A 19,659-nucleotide genomic window follows, 5' to 3' on the forward strand; every position below is an offset into this window, starting at 1 on the left:
AAATAACATATTTTTATCCCACATGATATTCTTCTAGCTATCAGTGGAAAGGTTGTCGCTTTTCTGCCTGAAAAATGCGTCTTTGTGACAGGTTCCCAAGGAAACTTCTGTTTGAGCTCTCCAGCCTGGGGAGAACATAGCTGTTAAGACAAGACTCAGAGATGTTCTTACAGGATGCAAATTTCTGCCACTGTTATGTCCTCTGGAAAACTTAACTGTGTTTATCGAGTGATGTTATTAGCAGCAATAACTGTATGGAGGGTTAATTAAAGAGCACTTGCTTAATTAAGGAACATTTGCATAAAAGACTCCCAGCAAAGATGCTATTTGGGTTCAGAATATTTAACTGCTGATCTTCAGTTCTATTATGAAATACCAGGAATGGGAACTACAGATACGGATACAGCTCTTCTCCTCAGACGACAACGAGGGACAAAATGCCACCAGACTCACACAAGACGACAAGCATGCGAGGAACAGGATGCCAGCTATAACTATTATGGCTCTGTGAGGAGCCTGGCACCAGCATCAGACAGAGAAGGCAAAGGGTTGCTTAACTTCACACCATCAGAGTACAGCCATCACGGCCTGTAGTGAGAAGAAACTGGCTTCACCACAGCAACAGAGGCTAAAGCACGGTGGAAAACTATTGTTGTTTTAAGTACCTATGCAACACAAAATGTTAGTTACCGAGCACAAATCATCACTTAATGAGATGACAATATCTTCTTGATGTTTAAGTCTCAGCAAGCAACTAAATTCCTTGGGGGGGAAGACTTTTTGCATCTCTAGACACAGAAGTTTCTTTGGTGTCTTTAGATACTAAAATGCTTTAAAAATGAAGTAATGAATGACTGAGAGTTATTTGTTTTGTTGTTGTTTTTCAATAGCGAGACCAAACACAAGGTACGGTTTTGAAAAGGAGTATTTTTGCCTTGGGATAAAATCCCTGAGTGCTTAATTCTCACTTTCGTAACATGAAACACGACTGAGCTTCACAGATTGCTCTCTTCCTCTAGGAAAACTAGCACAAACTTGGTGAGTCTCTAACGTCTTCTGCTGAATTACTCAGAAATGAAAGCAGTAAAACTAAAGTGAGAATCAAGTCCATTACTGAAGACTCATTAAAGCTCTAAGCCCCACTAAGTTTTCCAGCATATTATAGTTCAAATAAATGATCAATAAATAAACACCTCATTAATAAGGAAACACTGGCATCAGACTTGAAATCTGCATAAATGCACCAGGAGGTTTTTTGTGGTGTGTGTATTCTAGGACATATTTTGATGCATTTAGGATATTGTTATTAGGCAACTGAAGTAAAACCTAATAATTTAGATACTTTGTTCAGCTGTTCCTTGAGTTGCACTCACATCAGTCACATAAGCCGGCACAACATTAGCCAAAATGAGTTTCCTCATGTTCAAATTTTCAACAGAATTACAAACTTTGTCAGCAGCTGCAAATTGCTCTTCCCACCATGTAGCTTGACATAGTCAATACCTGGACTCCTGTTAATTAGGACGGACATTTCGGATGGCCAAGGTTAGTGGTAAAATACACTGCCAGAGGATGAAAGACCATGGCTACAATGCCATTTTGTTAATTAACTACAGTGTGGGGCATTAAGTTGAGTGGTTTTCACATATGCCATTATATAAAGCCCATTAAAAACAAAAATTCCATCCCAGGGTAAAGTAGGTTATGTTTAGTGAGAAAAATCAATGTTGTGATTGCACTTAGCACTGGAATTAGGGTATGAACACCCAGAAGATTGACCTTCCTAAATAAATATGCAGAAGCACAATTTGCAACTCTCCCTCTAAAAAGGGCATTGAGTTTTATATAACAAGGTCAACAGATGAATCAGAACTGAGCCCCATACATTTTTAAAGCCAGTCTGCATGCATACACTACAAAGTTTTCACTTAAATTCTTATTTACTTAGTGTTTGAGTGCTGGCAAGCAAAAGTCTATTTAATTCCCTAGCAAAGATTCATTGACCTTGTTGTATGCTTGTGATTAAATATTAATTTTTAAATCAATAGTGCCAACTTTGTACATAAACATTTCTAAGTTACACTACCTCGACAAACCCTCAGACTGAGGACCTGGCAGCCAAAGTGCTTGAGAGTCTCCTGTATTTACCCACCTGATCTATGCAGTATATCTGCATTTACCACAGTTACTTAAGGGAGGTAGGAGGCAGGCACCGTGACAATAAATGGAGATGACAAACAGCTGAAGTACTCCAGATTTCCCTTGTGTGGCTCTCCAGCTGATAGATTCTCCTCTTTGCCATGTCTGCTTATTTACAAGTAGACAGGTGTCCTCACACTGAGGTTTTTCTGCATGGCTCTGCAAGCTGAACATATCCACCAGCCATGACTTGTCAGCTGGGACTTTCATTCTCAAAGCAGAGTTAAAATCTTCCTCTCCAGCGTCATTCTAGACAGTAATGGTATCTTCCATGGGTGGCACTAAATTACCTCTGTCACTTCAGGGATGTGCTCTTCACAGTAACAGTAACTAAATCGAGGCCCCAGGTCTGCTGTCCAGTAACAGAAATCACCCCTTCCTCTTTCTGGATCTAAACACAGTCACCTACATATGCACAGAACCTAAGGACAGCAGCTCATTTAGCTGAATTTGATTGTATGTGTGCTGAAATTTAAGCACAATTTTTGATCTTCTGACAAAAGAAGACCTGGCAAAGGGAAGATGAAAGACCATCATTAAGAAGAGCACAGGATATCAGAGGTCAGCTTCCAGGAATCTGTCTGAATGAGGTTCTGAAGCTTTATGAACACACAGTAACCAGAATAGTGCAAGACTTTTCTTGCTTGAACTTCTAAGGTTAATTCACAGCACAAGAAATCTCTGCCTCAGCTTTGTCTCAAAAGAACTCTTTGAATCTCTCAAATGGAGAATTAAAACACTTTGCTGGCATGCAGGACAAGCAACATCTCAAAGATATTACAGGAAAAGTCTTCAGTTGCTTACCTAGAAATAATTACCTATTTTTTGTCAAAAATCAAGTAAAAACATTCACTTACACAAATCTCACAGCAAATGCATTGGTGTTAGTCTGCAGTTCCCAAGCAAATACTTCATTTCCAAACTGAACCTTTTACTTTGGCACCATGTCTTCCTAACATAGCAAACTTAGAAATGATTGAAACTCTGCAGAAAGCTTTGCAGAATCCGCAGACCGTGCAGAAGTCCACTCACTGTGCTGTTCAGATCCTCGGGGCAAGACCTGCAGAACTATCAAGGTGAGCAGGATCAGCACAGAGAATCAGGTGGAAAGCATCAGGTCAGAAGGAACCCTCAAAGATTATCTTGTCCAACCCTGTGCAGTGAGCAGGGACATCTCCAGCTAGATCATGCTGCCCAGGGCCACACCAAGTTTGACCTTGGATCCATCTTAAGGGATGTAACCTCCACCACATCTCTGGGCAACCTGTTCCAGTATTTTGCAACCCTCAGTCTGCAGAACATCCTCCTGATATCCAAGCTAAACCTCCCCTGCTCCAGTTTCAAACCTCATCCTATCCTCACAGGCCCTTCTGAACAGCCTCTCCCCAGCCTTCCTGTGGGTTCCCTTCAGATGCTGACATGCAGCTCTAAGGCCTCTAGCCTGGAGGCAGCAGCCAGTCAGAGAAGCATTTTCCATTCTTCTCCACAGGTCTTGCCTTCGAGCCTCTAAGCACAGAGCAGGATGCTAGTGTTGATGACTAGTTGACTGCATTGTGCTGAAGGAAGGAGATTCACTAACTGGGCTTTCATTCTGTTAGAATTTCTTCTTTCCTGTTAGAATCAATTCTTGCCTGTTAGCCTAAGAGGTAAGTTTTTAGACATAAATAAAAGCAGTTTTAATTACCACAGTGATGGTAAGGTCTTGAACTTAGATAACATTGCAGCTACAAAGAGACACAGAGAAGAATTTTCACTTGCTTGGAATCTGCAAAATGGACCACAAACCAATGAGAAGAAACAGCTAGATGGTTCTAATTAATACATTACAGCTTGATTAACTACAGCACAAACTCTGCCTGTTCCATTTTACTGTCCTCAAAGTACAAGAAATGTCAGCAGTATTTAGACTTAATAACACACAGCTGACAAAGACAGCAACTGAAAGGCAACTGAATCAGCAACAGACAGAGCTGAAGATGTGACTTAGGACTTCAGGACCTCAAATTATAATTTCATACTTAAATCTTAATCTTGCTTAACTGCTATGGCTATGTAAGGGTTCTGCCACCTGCAGCAGTGGTATAGAGAGGGTGGACCACTGAGTAGTCCACACAGTTCTTCACGTGCTGTATTATTTTGCTGGCATGTGCTAATCCTAGAGAGCATCACCTCTCTTATTGCAGAGAAAGTCATTGCAAAGCACAGACCTGTGCTCTGCCTGGGTGTGCTGTGATACAGAACAGCAACCTCCCAGCAAAGGAAGAATCACAGAATGGTCTGGTTCAGAATGGACCTCCAAAGGTTACCTAGTCCAACCCCCTCTGCAGTAAACTGGGACATCCTCAACTAGATCAGGCTGCCCAGGGCCCTGTCAAGCCTCACCTTGAATATCTCCAAGGATGTGGTCCCAACCACCTCCCTGGTCAATCTGTTCCTGAATTAGAAATTACAGGTAAGCTAACAACACGTGAAGCTGATTAGGAGTCCCTGGCTGTACATGGCCCTAATTCCCTGTAGACTGGCACGAATGCCTGGCTGACTCACTGGCGAGCTAAGTGCTCATCAGTGGAGGATTTAGCTTCCTGTGTCGTTCACTTAGATGAGATAAGCAGCAATGTCAGTGCCAAGACAGCGCAGAAGCATGAAGTGAGGAGCGAAGGGACCAGAGCAATACCCTCAGCACTAGCAGGTACCTCTTATGTGGGTTATAGTATTGTCAACCTGAACTCTAACAGAAAGCTTACACAGCATCTGAGTAGACAAAACCACACTAAAGAATAAAAAGCCAAACAGTACTAAATTCCTATAATCAGTGACTTTTGTAGTATCTGAAAAACTTTTCCAGACACTAAACCTTCCAGTTCCTCCTTGTTTTCAGAGGGTTATACTTTGCTCTGCATCTCCTGTGCTGCTCATAACTGCCACACTACTCTTGGCATTGTGTACTTGATCTGAGAGCAGTCTGGTTTGAGATCAGTCACTGCTGCTTTGCACAGACAGTCTCTTCAGCTCACGTCTGTTGTCCAAGCTGCTGTGCTAGAAGCCTTTTCCTGGGAAGCACTGGAAATGTAAACATCGAGAGGGATGCAGGCTGAGTCTAACTGTGGGGACCGACTTAGCTACAAGGCAGCAGCTGGGGCACATGAGCCGAGCGTAGCATGCTGGGCAAGGGAGAGGATGCTGGTGCTAAATCCTCTGCCTTTCCTCGTCTGTTTGTATTTGTAAAGTTGGTGTTTCAACTGAACAAATAGTGACCCCTTTTGGTCAGTCTTCTCTGGAGCCTCAACGCTTCCTGCAACTCTGCTAATCCTCCATTGCTGCCCAGACTAGTAGAAGCCTGACTGTAAAGGTCACATTGTAAGAAATCATTTTACTGTGTCTCCTAAAAGCCTGCTGGCCTGTTTCTGGGCTGCACTTTACAGTAAGTCTCTAACCTTCCCAAGTTCTGCCAAAAAAATTTCAACTTCTTCCTGTCATGATTTAACTTCACTCCTTGCCTTCTTTGTTCCTAGAGTAAATCAGGAGATTAAAGCCAGCTGCAGGAACCCATAAAACCCAGGCAGGAGACTAACCACAGCAATTAAGCAAGATTTGTTTTATTAAGCGAACCTTTCTCCTTTCATCTTTCTATGTGAAATGAGTTGCTGGATCTTGCCACAGCTCTGAACGAACAGGACAGGCATCTGCCTGGCAAAACAATACTCCTTAATGGCTGTGTTGCTGGCCTTAGTTGAGAAGCCAAACGCAGAACAGAAGAACATGACCTGGTTAAGCATGTCGACCTTTCAAATGTGCTCCTTTAGTTTGTAAAATACACAGACTGAGTAAGTGTGATTAAGTGGCTATGGCTCTGCTGAGGGAATATGGGGGATCAGGTATCAGCTCCAAGCTTCCTTCATGACTCCACGCAAGCCACAAGAGCCCTATTTGCCTTCATCCTACCCTAGCAAGGAGATTTCCACCTGTGCTTCACGTGGTCACTTCTTTGCTAGGGAGGTTTTCATTTACAAGCCATATGCACAGGTAAAGAGCAAAAGGAAGTCCCACCTCAGCCAGGGAATCTAGGCACTACATTTATTAGGTAATAAATTACTGCTAAGAGGTGTATTGCAGATTTGGTTCCCATTAAGAAGGTCAGTCTGAAGGGGCACCCATGTAAGAAATTCGTTTTCTTTGATTTCTAAATATACAGCATGGGCTAATCATTACAAAAGTGAAGATCTTGATTCTCAGAGCATCCTTCTCCTTCAGGCATTTTCTTTCTCATAGAGTATCCAAGAAAAGGCCTTCAGGAAACAGCTTTTGTAAAAGCGAGGGTAAACATCCTTTAAAACGTCAAAAGAGCTAATCTCTAGGTATTTAGTCCTTTTCACTCCTTCCCCTTCTCCTTTCACTTCTTTGAATCGTGGTCTATTTGAAATAACTTCCAGAGGAGAAAAAAGGAAGGAAAAAAAATGAAAGAACCATGCCAAAACAAACAAACAAACTAACAAACTCAAGAGTTTTACTGTGAAAATGCAGTAATCAAATCCCTAACAATCTCCAAACCTGAACACTTCAGCTTCTGGAATATAGGTGTAATTCTGCAAGCAGCTGAAACAGATCTCAGTATTTCCAAAACCTCTGTCAGATGAATTGGACTAAATTCAGCTTCCCCAGAACTGCGTATTTTGGTGACTTCACAGTCCATTAAAGTTATACCAATTCTTGCCCCCACCGCTGAGGAATCCTGGGATTCAAAATCGCTCAGGAGTGATTCTTTTGTAGTGTTTCTTATGTAACTAAAATTCCCTGAGACAGTAGGAAAGTCAGCTCTCTCGTTTCAACGGCAAGAGGTGCTTCATGTCCCTTAGGAAGCTCTGAAGAGCTCAGCTGCAAGGCACGAGGTAGATGCTGTCAGCTGTATTTTTTTTTTCCTTCCTAAAAAAGATATTCAATGTGCTCTGGGATGTTCCAGTCACAGAATTCCTTCATTTGAACTGATTTCTGTGGTTAACTCTTTGTTAGAATTATCGAGGTGTTTGGTATTCTATCACTTGTTTTTAAAAAGCAAAGGAAAAAGAGATGTTTTCTGTGAAGCTTTGATACCACTACTTAAGCTACAGGGACAGACATTTAACCTCCTATTATACAGAATCACAGAATTTCTTAGATTGGAAAAGACCTTTAAGATCATTGAGCCAAATCATTAGTTTCATACTGACAAGTCCCTGACTAAACCAGATCCCTCAGCACAACATCTAATCACTATGAATTGCTGTGCTTGGAAAGGACCACCAAGATCAGCCAGTCCAACCTTCATCCCAGCATCTCTCATCACTAGACCACAGCCTCAAGCACCACATCAACTCTCCTTTTAAACACCTCCAGGGATGGCAACTCCACCACCTCCCTGGGCAGCCTGTTCCAGCATCTGACCACCTGCTCAGGAAAAAACTTCCTCCCAACAGCCAACCTAAACCTCCCCTGATGCAACTTGAGGCCATTTCCTCTTGGCCTATCATTAGTAATTCGGGAGAAGAGACCAGCTCCAGCCTCACTACAACCTCCTTTTAGGTAGTAGTAGAGGGCAATAAGGTCCCCTCTCAGCCTCCTCTTCTCCAGACTAAACAACCCCAGCTCCCTCAGCTGCTCCCCATAGGTCATGTTTGCCAGACCTCTCCCCAGCCTCATCGCCCTTCTCTGCACCCACTCCAGCACCTCAGTGTCCCTCCTGTACTGTGGTGACCAAAACCTCGAGGTGTGGCCTCACAAGTGCTGAGTACAGGGGCATGATCACCTCCCTACTCCTACTGGTCACACCATTGCTGATCCAGGCCAGGAAGCTGTTGGCCTTCTTGGCCACCTGGGCACACTGCTGGCTCATGTTCAGCTGGCTGTCCACCAGCACCCCTGGGTCTTCTTCGGCCAGGCAGCTCTCCAGCCACTCCTCCCTCAGTCTGTAGGGCTGTGGAGGGCTGTTGTGGCCAAACTGCATGACCCAGCACTTTGCCTTGTTAAACCTCATGTAATTGGCCTCAGCCCATTGCTCCAGCCTGTCCAAATCCCTCTGCAGAGCCTTCCTACCCTCCTACCCTTTTGCCTCATGGCAAAACTGTTCTCCCTAGCACTGAATATTAATAGCACTAGTTGTTGGATTACAAGAAAGGCAGGAGAAAAAAAAGAATTAAAAAATCACTAATAAAAGCAGAAGGGAAACACACAACATAGAGAATCTGGATTTGTCTTCCAAGCTGAGAGGAAACCCAATCTGAATTTACAACCTGCTAACATTCTGCCTCCAAAAAAGATAAACACTGTAAACTCCTGATGTTCACAGAAGCAGACACAGAGCTGCTACTGCACTTAACTCCAGCTCATCCTGCTTTCAGAGAAACAATCACATTTCAGCCCAGATGTTACTGAGGGGTTCTCAAATCCACTGCTCAGGCTGAATATTTAAACTTGAAGCAAGCTCAAAATGGAAGGGAGCTCTTGCAATGGCTACCAGAAGCTGTCCTTACCCTCTGCCCTGGCTAATTGCTTTAAGGGGCCACTTAGGTGCCAAAACCACTGTTACCAGCTCAAATTATCAGATCAGTAACAAGGTAAGAGACAAGATGGTGCAAGGTAGAAGAGAGGAAAGTAATTCAAACAACTCCACTTCAGCTTTTCTTAACTCCCCAATGCATAGACTCAAAAATTTCTTTGGAAATAGCATTTGTCAGCAACTACCACAATTCTACATAAAGCCACAGCTCCCAGAGTCATTTGGAAGGAATCCTCACAGTTATTATGAGATGGGGAAAAGGGAAGACTGAAAGAAAAAGAAGAACAGTTTTATCAGTAACAAGAAGTCCATATTTGTTCCTTTTGGTAATCCTTAATCTTTTTGGTAACACTTGAGGTTGGCCTCTCTCAATACAAAAATCCATTCCTCTAAGGCAGGATGAAGAACCACCCCCTTGTGATAAATGCTGCCCAAGCACGGTGTAGAAAGAGCTCTTCTTCCTTGGTTTACAGTACCGATATTGGCAGATAAGAACATATAATGTGGAAGTAAAAAAACTCATGGGACAAGATTACTCACTTCTTCAACCCTCTTTTCATTGCCCCTTAGCTGTTACTCGTGGAATCAGCAACAATTTTGGTTCACAAGAACCGCAAGGGAAGCTCTGATTGTGAAGGCTGAAGTCTTAGCGTGCCCAAGAGTTGTTGGCAGCAGTACTTTAGAAGCACTACGCAAGTTAGATGCTCAACTGTAACTGACCGGGAAGAGTGTGAGTTTGAAGCTTGATTATGACTTTCCCTTTCCATTTCCTTAAAGAGTGAATTAGTAGAAAGGCTCTTTTCTAATGGGAAACTCAAAATAACCAATAAGTACAAGTCAAAGATCCAGCTCATGGATTCTGCATGGAAATAAGTTGATGCATAATCACGTCTAGGTAAAACTCCTGAAAAGTCTTTGCTGCAGGATCAGTATCTGAGTGAATGCTCATTTATAAATTGCTTCTATGAGGACACCAGGCTGTCAGCTCTGCTGTCTGCTGAAGACTGAGTTGGGATAATCACCTGTCTTGCACCAATACATTCTTGCAGGGAGAGTCAGAAGAAAGAGCCAGAGATGGGTGTTGAGTAAACAAAAAAACCCACCAGGGCGAATCCAGAGCGCAGATTTAGCTGCACATGCTAAATACAAGCTCACTGCCTCCACAGATCTATTTTTCAGGACCAGAGACACTTTTTAGATAAGTAAATGCTTTGAGATTATATTCTCTACTACATGCAGTTTCTATTATTACAAAAAGAAATCTCTAAGCTGCATATTTGTGACATTCCTCCAGCTGGCAGAGCAATAGCGGTGCCAAGGAAAATACTTACTGCTTGCAGTGGTTATTAGGATTATTACTTAGACCCCAAGTGACTTCCTGAAGTAATCTTCCGGTGCAGTCCCTTTGTGTTTTTAATCCCATCCCCACTCCCCCTCCAGCAGCTGTTACAAACACATTTTTGCCATAAGCCCTGCAGCAATGAGGGTTGTGTTTCCTTCTCCTTTAGAAATATTGCACTGCCAAGACCTACTGCTAGACAGAGGAAGGTGCAAGTGTCCTTAAAACATCAAGGAAGAGGAGTCATTCAGTCAGGTAATTGTTTCAAATGGTATAGACCATATTAGTTATTTGTAGGAGAAATGAACAAAAAGGTTGATTATCAGGGAGTGCATTCCCAAGATGCAGCACTGTCTCTTTTATACTCTAATTAGTCTAACTTAAGTTGATCAGGGATAGACACTTTACCATAGCCCTGATGAGAAGTCCTCCAGACAGCAGAAAGTTTGCTGACTCTGTAGGTGTTATAATAACATGTGCTCCCATCCCTTTAGCCCTATCTCCTCTCCTGCTCTCTTTGGAGCAGAGAGCAGCAAGAACCAGGGGCAAACTTTTGGCATAGATGAGTGCCCAAACTGCAATCAAGCAAGCAGAAAGACTAAGAAAGGCAACGACAGGATAAAACAAGAATTATGGCAACGCGGAATCGAGTGCACCCTCAGAGACTTTGCAGGTGACACCAAGCTGTGTGGCACAGTCAACTTGCTAGAGGGCAGGGATGCCATCCAAAGGGACCTAGACAGCTGGAGAGGTGTGCCCAGGCCAACCTCATGACATTCAACAAGGCCAAGGTAAGGTCCTGAACCTGGGTTGGTGCAATCTCCAGGCTGGGTGATGAATGGCTGAGAGCAGCCCTGAAGAAAAGGACCTGGGGGTCTGGAGTGATGAAAAGCTCAACATGAGCCTGCAGTGTGAGTACAGCCCAGACAGCAACTGTGTGCTGGGCTGCAGCAAGAGCAGCATGGCCAGCAGGGCAAGGGAGGGGATCCTGCCCCTTTGCTCTGCTCTCATCAGACTCCGCCTGGAGTCCTGTGTGCAGTTCTGGAGCCCCCAACACAAGCAGGACATGGAACTGTTGGAGTGAGTCCATAGGAGGCCACCAAGATGCTCAGAGGGCTGCAGCAGCTCTGCTATGAGGACAGGCTACAAGAGTTGGGCCTCTGCAGCCTGGAGAAGAGAAGGCTTTGAGGAGATCTTATAGCAGCCTTCCAGTATCTGAAGGGGACTACAGGAAGGCTGGGGAGGGACTATTTACAAGGTCTTGTAATGACAGGATGAGAAGGAATGGGTTTAAACTGGCAGAGGGGAGATTTAAACTGGATCTTAGGAAGAAGTTGTTTGCAGTGAGGGTGGGGAAACACTGGCACAGGTTGCCCAGGCAGGTTGTGGCTCCCTGGAGGTGTTCAAGGCCAGATTGGATGAGGCTTTGAGCAACCTATTCTAGTGGGAGATGTCCCTGCCTATGGCGAGGGATTTGAGCTGGATGATCTTTGAGTTCCTCTCCAACCTAAACCATTCTATGTTTCCTCTATATCCCTCTACAACCACTCCAGTATTCAGTAACAGTTCTTGATTTGCTCAGCATAATCCTCAGAGTTGCATTTAGTCACTGTGATGCACACTAACTGCTGCTATTCTAAATTTTGTTTCAGAACAAGCACACCTTGTGTTATAATCTGCATGCCAGGGTGTAATAGAAATGGTACAAAGATGGTCTGTGGGATACAGCAGACAGAACTTTGAGATTATACCTCTGAATTGAGTCTTACTCTAGTAAATGCTGGCACCAATCTGTCCTAGAGTCCCCAGATGGGGTTCTTTCATGCTTTAAGTTTGCCCAGCAATAGCACAAATCTCTATGCCCTGAGGCAGGTGCTGGTAGTTTGTGTGTTTAGGGACAGATCTGAGCCCCCTGAGATTTCAGTTAAGTCAGCAAAAAATATGCCTGCTGACCTCAAGGGCCTTGGAACAGATGCCTAAAACACGCATGGGTTTCCATGGGGTCACCACCTGGCCTGCCAGAGCCAGTGGGCACTGTCAGCAGCTGGGCACATGACGGAAGCTCATGTGGCTCAGGAGTGGGAAAGGAATGATAACAAATTGTGGGTATGATCTGGCTCAGGGAGTTCAAGTAACACAGAAAACTACTGTCAGTCACCTGCAGTTTCTCTTGCAATTAAAAAAAATATTCCCCTTGCACCCCCCCTTCCCCCAAAGAAAAAGAAATCACTGATTAGAGACACTGCCATAGTTTTCTAATCTTTAAGAAATATTTCAAAGCCTGGAGGGTTTTACCTGGCCTGTCTCTGTATGCATTTGTCCATAGATACACACAGAGTGTTTCACAAAAAAAGCACTTCACTTGTTTCTCCCTGCTTTTATTTCCCATGTCTGTCCCTCCACTTTGGCTTTCTCTTGGCTTTGCATACCTCTGCATCTCCTCTTGCAATACTCCCTTTTCACTTCTCTCAAATGTGTTGTCATCTTACTTAATTCATTTAGAAATTTGACCAAACCAGCCAAGTCCACACTAAGTTACAGTTCTAATTCTAATCCATCTATCCCTGCTCTGCTTTAGCTGCATTAAAGGGCCTCCTGGATCCAGACATAGGTCTTCAGTTTATAGTTGTCTGACCTTGGTTTGTCATTGTGTCACATCACAATGCAAAGGTATTTATTTTATTTCATTTTGTTCTCCAAAAGAAATGCAATGCCAGAAAATAGGACAACACTTGATTTCAATTAGTGCAGACTCATGGCCAAGTCACCAAGGTTGCCACCTGATAAAAGCACAGATAATGAAGGGTTCTCTCCTTAGAAAGAGAAGTTTTAATGTCCAAAAACATTCGCTAAGTTAAAGTAAAATCTCTCTCAATTCCTACACAATTCCTTACTGGACAAACTATGTCTTTACCTCATGATTTTGGCTGATGTCCCTCTTAATCAGTTACCTGCCCCTCTTCAGGACACCCTCTTTCTGGCTTTAGGATACACTGTCAGAAAGCTGACTCGTCTCAGAACAAAAGGAGCCTCTTAAAATCTCTCCACATTAGGTGAGTGGTATCCAGTTGCTGTTACAGAAACCCAGGAATCAAAATCAACTGTAAGAGAAATGAGCCTATTCAGCCATGGGGCTGCTACACAAACGACTAGGTACAACAGCTCAAGCAGCAATCCACCTGGAAGTTGTTTTCCCCTTCCTGTGTTCACTTTGCCTTACTCTGGGTTCAAGTATCCAACGTACCAGTAACTACTGCTGCAGAGCATCTCAACCAGCCCTGACCTCCACCCACAGAGGGTTGTCAAGGCTGTCTTTAATACTAATTACTAATCTTTTCCTATAGAAAGTTACCAGTAAGAAGGAAAGGGAATAAGAACTGCAGTCCACATAAAAAGTATGACTTGACACTTTCTCAATAAGAAACCATTTACCATTTCCAACAGGATGAGAAGTTTTTTGCCCAGGGATGAGGTTGCCTTACGAGCGAGCAGCACACTAGAAATCCTCAAATCTGCTGTTTATTGCTGTGCAGTTAATTCATACACCTTTAACTTGCCAGGCCCATTTAGGTCATTGGTAGTATCTCAACGACCATGGTTGGACAACAGATCCCTTGGGCTGCCAGCCATTTTGACAGGACCTTTCAAGAAACCTTTTTTTTCCTTTGAGGTTGAGGACAACTGTGAACTCTTGAAGCCATAATGAAGAGTGAAGTCTTGAGAGGTCAACAAACCACTGAGCTCCTTTGACATATTGCAGGAATCAGCAGGAAGACTCTGGGATGCATCAAAAGAAAACCAGCTGTCAGTGAAAGCCAGAGGCAACAGCTTGTTCCTGGATGCAGATATTAAGGTCATGATATACTTAAGGAAAAGCACCCACAAGATAAAACAGATCAATACATTTGTAACTCTCACTGTGCTTCTTCCTTCTCTTTGTGAGGATTGTAAATCAGCATAAGTCACATTCCCTTTACTATGTCCTGGGGAGTCTTTTTTTCTGTCCCCTCGATGACTCTCCTCAAGAGTCATTTCAATTCATCCAACTGCAGCCAGCTACTAACTGCAGGGACGAAAATCATTTTGTTTCAGCTTGATGCAGCAGAAATGCACTAGACTTAAATAGCATACGACAGAGCACAACACAGGCACCTGATTTAGGGCTGCACAGGCTTCAGCAGCAACAAAGGATTTGCTTTCTGAAAATGCTGAAGCAGCCACTCACAACACTGTCTGTACCAGAGTAATAACATTCAAAATGAATGGGTGGGTAAAGCAGCACATGCACACACACAGAGACCATCTTCTGCAATCAGACTTGAAGTGCTGCTACAGAACCTTTGTTGTGTCCTCCTAACCTCTTCCAGCCTCCCATGCAATCTCTGCTTATAGTTAAAGCCATCTCTAGAGACAAGAGTCTTAGGCTGGAAATGTCCTGAGTACAAGCAGTCATCACTGAACAAAAAAAGCATTAATATATATAATTTATACATCCACCTCCTCTCTTAATTTAGGAGCACCTAATTCATAAGTTCCATATGCTTGGGACTGGAAAAGTTGCTGCATGTTGCTTTGTGGGTCAAGAAGGGAAAAAAAAGTCAATGTGGGCTTGCAGTGATCCTTCACTTCCCTTCCATGCTATTCTGCAAAGTATGGCTAGAAATAGGTGAGAAAAACTTGGTCTACAGGTGTCCTCTTATTACAGTAACAAGCAGCCTGTCATTGCAAGGATCTTTTAGCACTCATTCCTATCTACCATCAAGGTGATGAGGTTGCTCAGCAGTCACAGAGGGTGGGGTTTCTGGGCTTGCACACTATTTAATGCCTTAGCAAACCTCCACCTGTCTCCCAAGCTGTCCAGTTCCTTATTTGAAAGGCGTTAGACAAAACCAATAAGAGTTACGAGGTATACAACAACCAAGGCTATAGAGAAATGAAATGACAAGTACAAAAAGAGGAATATGAATAATATACAGAAGAGGCCATTCCTCTATGTACTGAGGGAATGTGTTTCTGCTCCTTACAAAAGGCAGGATTTATCTTTTCCTGATCAGAGGTGACAAAGCTAGAATGTTAATGCTAGAAAAACACTGAGAGGGCAGGAAGAAGGCTGCTAGCAATTTCACTTTGATTTCATCAGCCCATCATCCAATTATACATTTATTTCTTTGTGAGCAGCAGACACTTTCACACTTGAAGTCTCCCAGGGGAGAGACAAATTACTAAGTCTCACAGATCTTTCTACAAAATTTCACACATATTTCAGTCAAGCAAGACATCGACGGGCTCGATCTCCTGTCCTCTAGGGCTGACACAGCTCATGTTACTGACTTCAAAGGGGACAAGTCTGGTCACCAGGTACTAAGTCTTCTCTCAGTGACAGAAGTTTTATTCAGATAAAAGTCAGGGCCAGCTCTGAGACTGCCTTGCTGTGAATGATAATCAGTTCAGGCCTCTAGTACTCATGCTGTCTTAAAATTATGGCACCTTCTTCTCCATCTATCACTAGGTCTTCTACTCTTCTGCTCCATTTCATGTGTCCCCATGAACTTGAAGCTGGGAATACTTATTAGCTCTCTGCAATGTCTGCTATATCAAAGAACATCACATAAATGCAATTATAGCACTTCTGCATCAAAGCTAGCTCATGTGCACCCATTATATGCTCTGCTTTAATGCTGAATTTAATGTAAATACAATCATGTCAGCGTGAGCACACTTCTAACACACTGAAGTGATACAGTAACCTAGAGAGAACTGGAGATTGAACCAAATCATCAGTATTAGCAGAAATAGCAGCCTCAAGAGAAAAGCTAGAAGCTCTGCTATGCTATCATACTAATGCATTATACCCCAAAAGAGTTTGTTGAAGGAAAAAGGAAGTTAAAAATGCACACCAGAAATTGCTGGAAGAACCCTAATTATGTTTAGTTCAAACTACCTAAGGTCCAGGCATTATCCCTGTGCACACTGAGCTGGAAATTTATCACAATCCCACAGAAGCATCACTTCTGTCACTGAGAGGAAAAGTAGGTGCTAATTTTCAGCACAGAGAACCACTAAGCTGAATAAATATTAACAGTATGGGTGCATTACATGGAACAAAGCTGCCGTGCAGTTAATATGCACAAAGCGTGCCAGCCTTGCAAGAAACCAGCACTGTGATGCTGCAATACTGAGCTAGCCAACACCAGCACACCCTTCCACAAGATCATCCCTGACTTCATTTTTTGTCCTGTTGGGAGACTATTTTCTGCCTTTTTATGACATTTTAAGGCCATCTTTTCAGCATGTAAAAAGTGGCTAATGAAAATTAAAAAGGCTGCTTCAAGTGTTTCATTGTTCTCACTATGAAGCAGTAGTAGAAATTATCTGAAACATATCTTCAAATTAGGTACTTAAATTGGGTATGGAAATGCAGGACACCCAAGTAGATAAATCTGACATCCAGGGATGGTTGCAGGATTGGCTTCTTCATCGGGCAGCTGAAATACAGCTACTAAAGTATGCTTTTAGTTGTCATCTAATTTAGTCTTTCACTACCAACCTGCTCCCTCAATCCAATTTTACTAATTTTTAAGACCCTTTGCCCTCCTAATCCTATTATATTGGTGATTTTATAAAAAGGTTTTGCTGCAATTGATTCAGAAAACAAACATCATCCCACCACCTGCTTCTCTTCCTTATCCTCCCCTGAAAACAATAACTTCCCATATCAACCCTCAAAAACTCTTCAGCACTTTGGAGTTTATTTGGGAACAGATACTTCTTTTTTTTCCCTTTCTCTGCAGCTCTTCTAGCTGGGATTTCACTGCCTCTTCTTGCAAGGATGGCATTTGGAAAACCAATGACCTATTTTTTTATTTTGTATTTATACCTCTGCTATTCAGAAAGCCTAAGGCCCCAGGATGAATACATCTTCCCCAGTGCATGTTGGATCCTCTATGGGCTAATGACATTTGTCTAAAGCTTCTGGTAAAAACAAGGGCTCTGAGCTGAGCTGCAGTAATACCAAGGGTAATGCGAGGTTCACAAAGGCAATAAATCCATCATGTGAATGGTAGTGGGGAGATTTACTTTTTAGGTATAAGGCAGAGAGTTCAGGACTGGGAGGTTATGAAATCATTGTGTGATGGCTTGGGTGTTACCCACCCCCCCCCCACACTTAAGAAAATCACCCAGCCTAGACTCAAGTGGATCTGGCAATTGAGGAATGAAGCTATATTTACAGCTTAGCACAATATACGAGCATATATTTACAATATATAAAGAAATAGACAATATAAAAAGTAATACAGAAACACAACAGCCCTCCCAGAAACCAGAGTCCCCAGGAGGGGTACCCAACCACCCTTCCACCTTCCTCCCACTCCTCTACCTTACCCCAGACTTTGCCTTACATTCAAGGTAGTTTGGAGGGTCGGCCATGGGGGGTTAGGAAGCAGAAAGATTAGCTAGCAAGTTAGGGAGAGAAGTGTCTGCAGCCAGAGCCTGAGCCCAGAGAGAGACTCCCTTATCTATCTTTATGTTCTTGTTCTTATATATCTCAGCAAGCCTATGAGTGAAGCAGACATCACCATTGTTTCCTTTTCACAGCCTATAATCTAATTCTTCTCATCAAAACATTCTAGCTAGCTTCAAACTAGCATACATTACTGGATGAGAGTGGGGTTTAAAAGAACAGAACTGAATTTCTACAGTTGTGTTAAAACTTCTTACAAATGGGGGAAGAAAAGCAGCAAAACTGCGTTTTTATTCTCTTAGCTGAATATTCATAGTATATTTTGCTGATCAGGGATTGCCCCCTCTATACACATGTTAAATGAGGCTTCGTGGCAGTGGGCAGTAAAGAAAACCTCAGGAAAAGATGAAGTCACCTTGCAGAGGCAGAAGGAAGCAGTGAGCTGCTCTGTGCCTCCTTTGTTGTGATTTCCATACGAGAATGAAAAGGTTGCTTCTACAGACAAGGGCTGAAGCCCACGGGCACATGGCCTGAAAAATAACACCACCTTTTCATCTGGAATCAGAACAAATTTCATGTAGAGGCTATTGATGGCAAATGAACTTGGAACCTCACATTTCTATTCCTTCCTGAGTAGAACTGCGCTTTAAGTCTCAGGCTTTATTAATGGAATAAGTGCATTTGTCTCTTGCAGGCCTGCAAAATAAAAGCACTGAGAAGTAACATATGGAATATGCCTTGGGCAATGAGATTTTCCTCTGGTATTGCTGTTCTTCTAATAAAATTGAAATCATGGCATGAGTGCACATGTTCCTGTAAAGCATTTCACAGGGGGTGGTCTGGAATAGAGGCACTCAAAAACCACAGACCATTTTTATAATACTGCTAATCTCCACTGTTCAAAACACAATGATCTGGGATCACTAAACTCGTGAGATGCAGAGCTCTTTTCTATTCCCTTCCAGGTTCTCCACTTTTGAGTCTGTCCTTCAAGTGGATTTCTTGGGAAATTTTCTCCTGTTTTCCTCTGCAAACATAAAGGCTCCAAACTTCATTGCATAATGGGAAGCTGCAATCTTTCTGACATCCCACACCTGCAGCAGTGAATTCCCCTATAAAAACAACCGTTGAGGTGATCCTTAGGAAATTGGGAAGGTTAGCAGCAGTGCTAATTGTTTGAGGCAGTTCTCTGCCTCAATTTCTCCATGTTCCTATAGGCAGTTTCACTGCCTGACCTCAGAATCCTGTTGTAGCCTTTTATTCAGCCTTAGTGAAGAGCTTTAGGGCAGAGAAGTGACAAGCATTTTAAGTACAAGGACTAGAGAGGAGCCTCAGGCACTCAGATTGCCTTTACTTTTGAACATCTTTGATGCAAAGCCCTGGACAAGCAATGTGGTTGTCTTATGCTCAGTAAAAAAATTATGTTCTTCCATTCTCACCCCAGCAAAGCCTAAAACTGAACAACTTGGGAAAAAAGTGATTCTAGTGAGATAGTCATGACATTCAAGAAGCACTTTTTCTCTTGAAAACCACAGTGCAATGGACTTGCCTGGTTAAAAAGTGTCCGAGCAAACAGTTTAACTCCCATTGATTCTAGTTTGATTTGAAACTCCCGGTGTCAACAGTTCCAAAGGAAAGTGCTTTCTGGTTTTGTGTTTCACACTCTCCAGAGTGCCTAATTGAAAATCAAGGCAGAGAGAACTGGGAGTCTCTGAAATGCTATAGAACAGGAATGTTTTGTAACAAACAGTCTGATACAACATCAAGCCACTTACAACTGCAGTACACATCACTGGCTCTTATTTTAGCTCGTCACTTACACAGTGATCCACAGTCCCTGGAGATACTACCTCTTGTATTTTTGCCCACAAAAGTCAGGAAGAAATCAGATACCTTTCCAGCTTTGGTTTTCAATAGGAAACAGTTAACACATGAAACAAACTTAAGTGGAATAATTTCTTCCAAGTCAATGAATTAACAGTTCATGTTTTCATTGAATAACATGAGGTAGGAGCCATGATTTGAGTAACAGCCAAAGGGAAAAGCCCAGAGTATCTGTTTCATGTGTTGAATGGAGTCACGTTCTTTTATGGTGTGTTCCTAGCTCAGAACCAAGCTGTGCCAGTACAT

General features: G+C 42.8%; 1 protein-coding gene across 3 annotated transcripts in view; it reads right to left on the minus strand.

Annotated features, from left to right (window-relative positions):
- TMEM132C (transmembrane protein 132C) overlaps positions 1 to 19,659 on the minus strand; it is a 245,586-nt gene that overhangs the window by 110,180 nt on the left and 115,747 nt on the right. The window lies entirely within an intron of this gene.

Source organism: Pogoniulus pusillus, chromosome 30, assembly GCF_015220805.1.
Source record: "Pogoniulus pusillus isolate bPogPus1 chromosome 30, bPogPus1.pri, whole genome shotgun sequence".
In the NCBI taxonomy this organism is placed as follows: Eukaryota; Metazoa; Chordata; class Aves; order Piciformes; family Lybiidae; genus Pogoniulus; species Pogoniulus pusillus.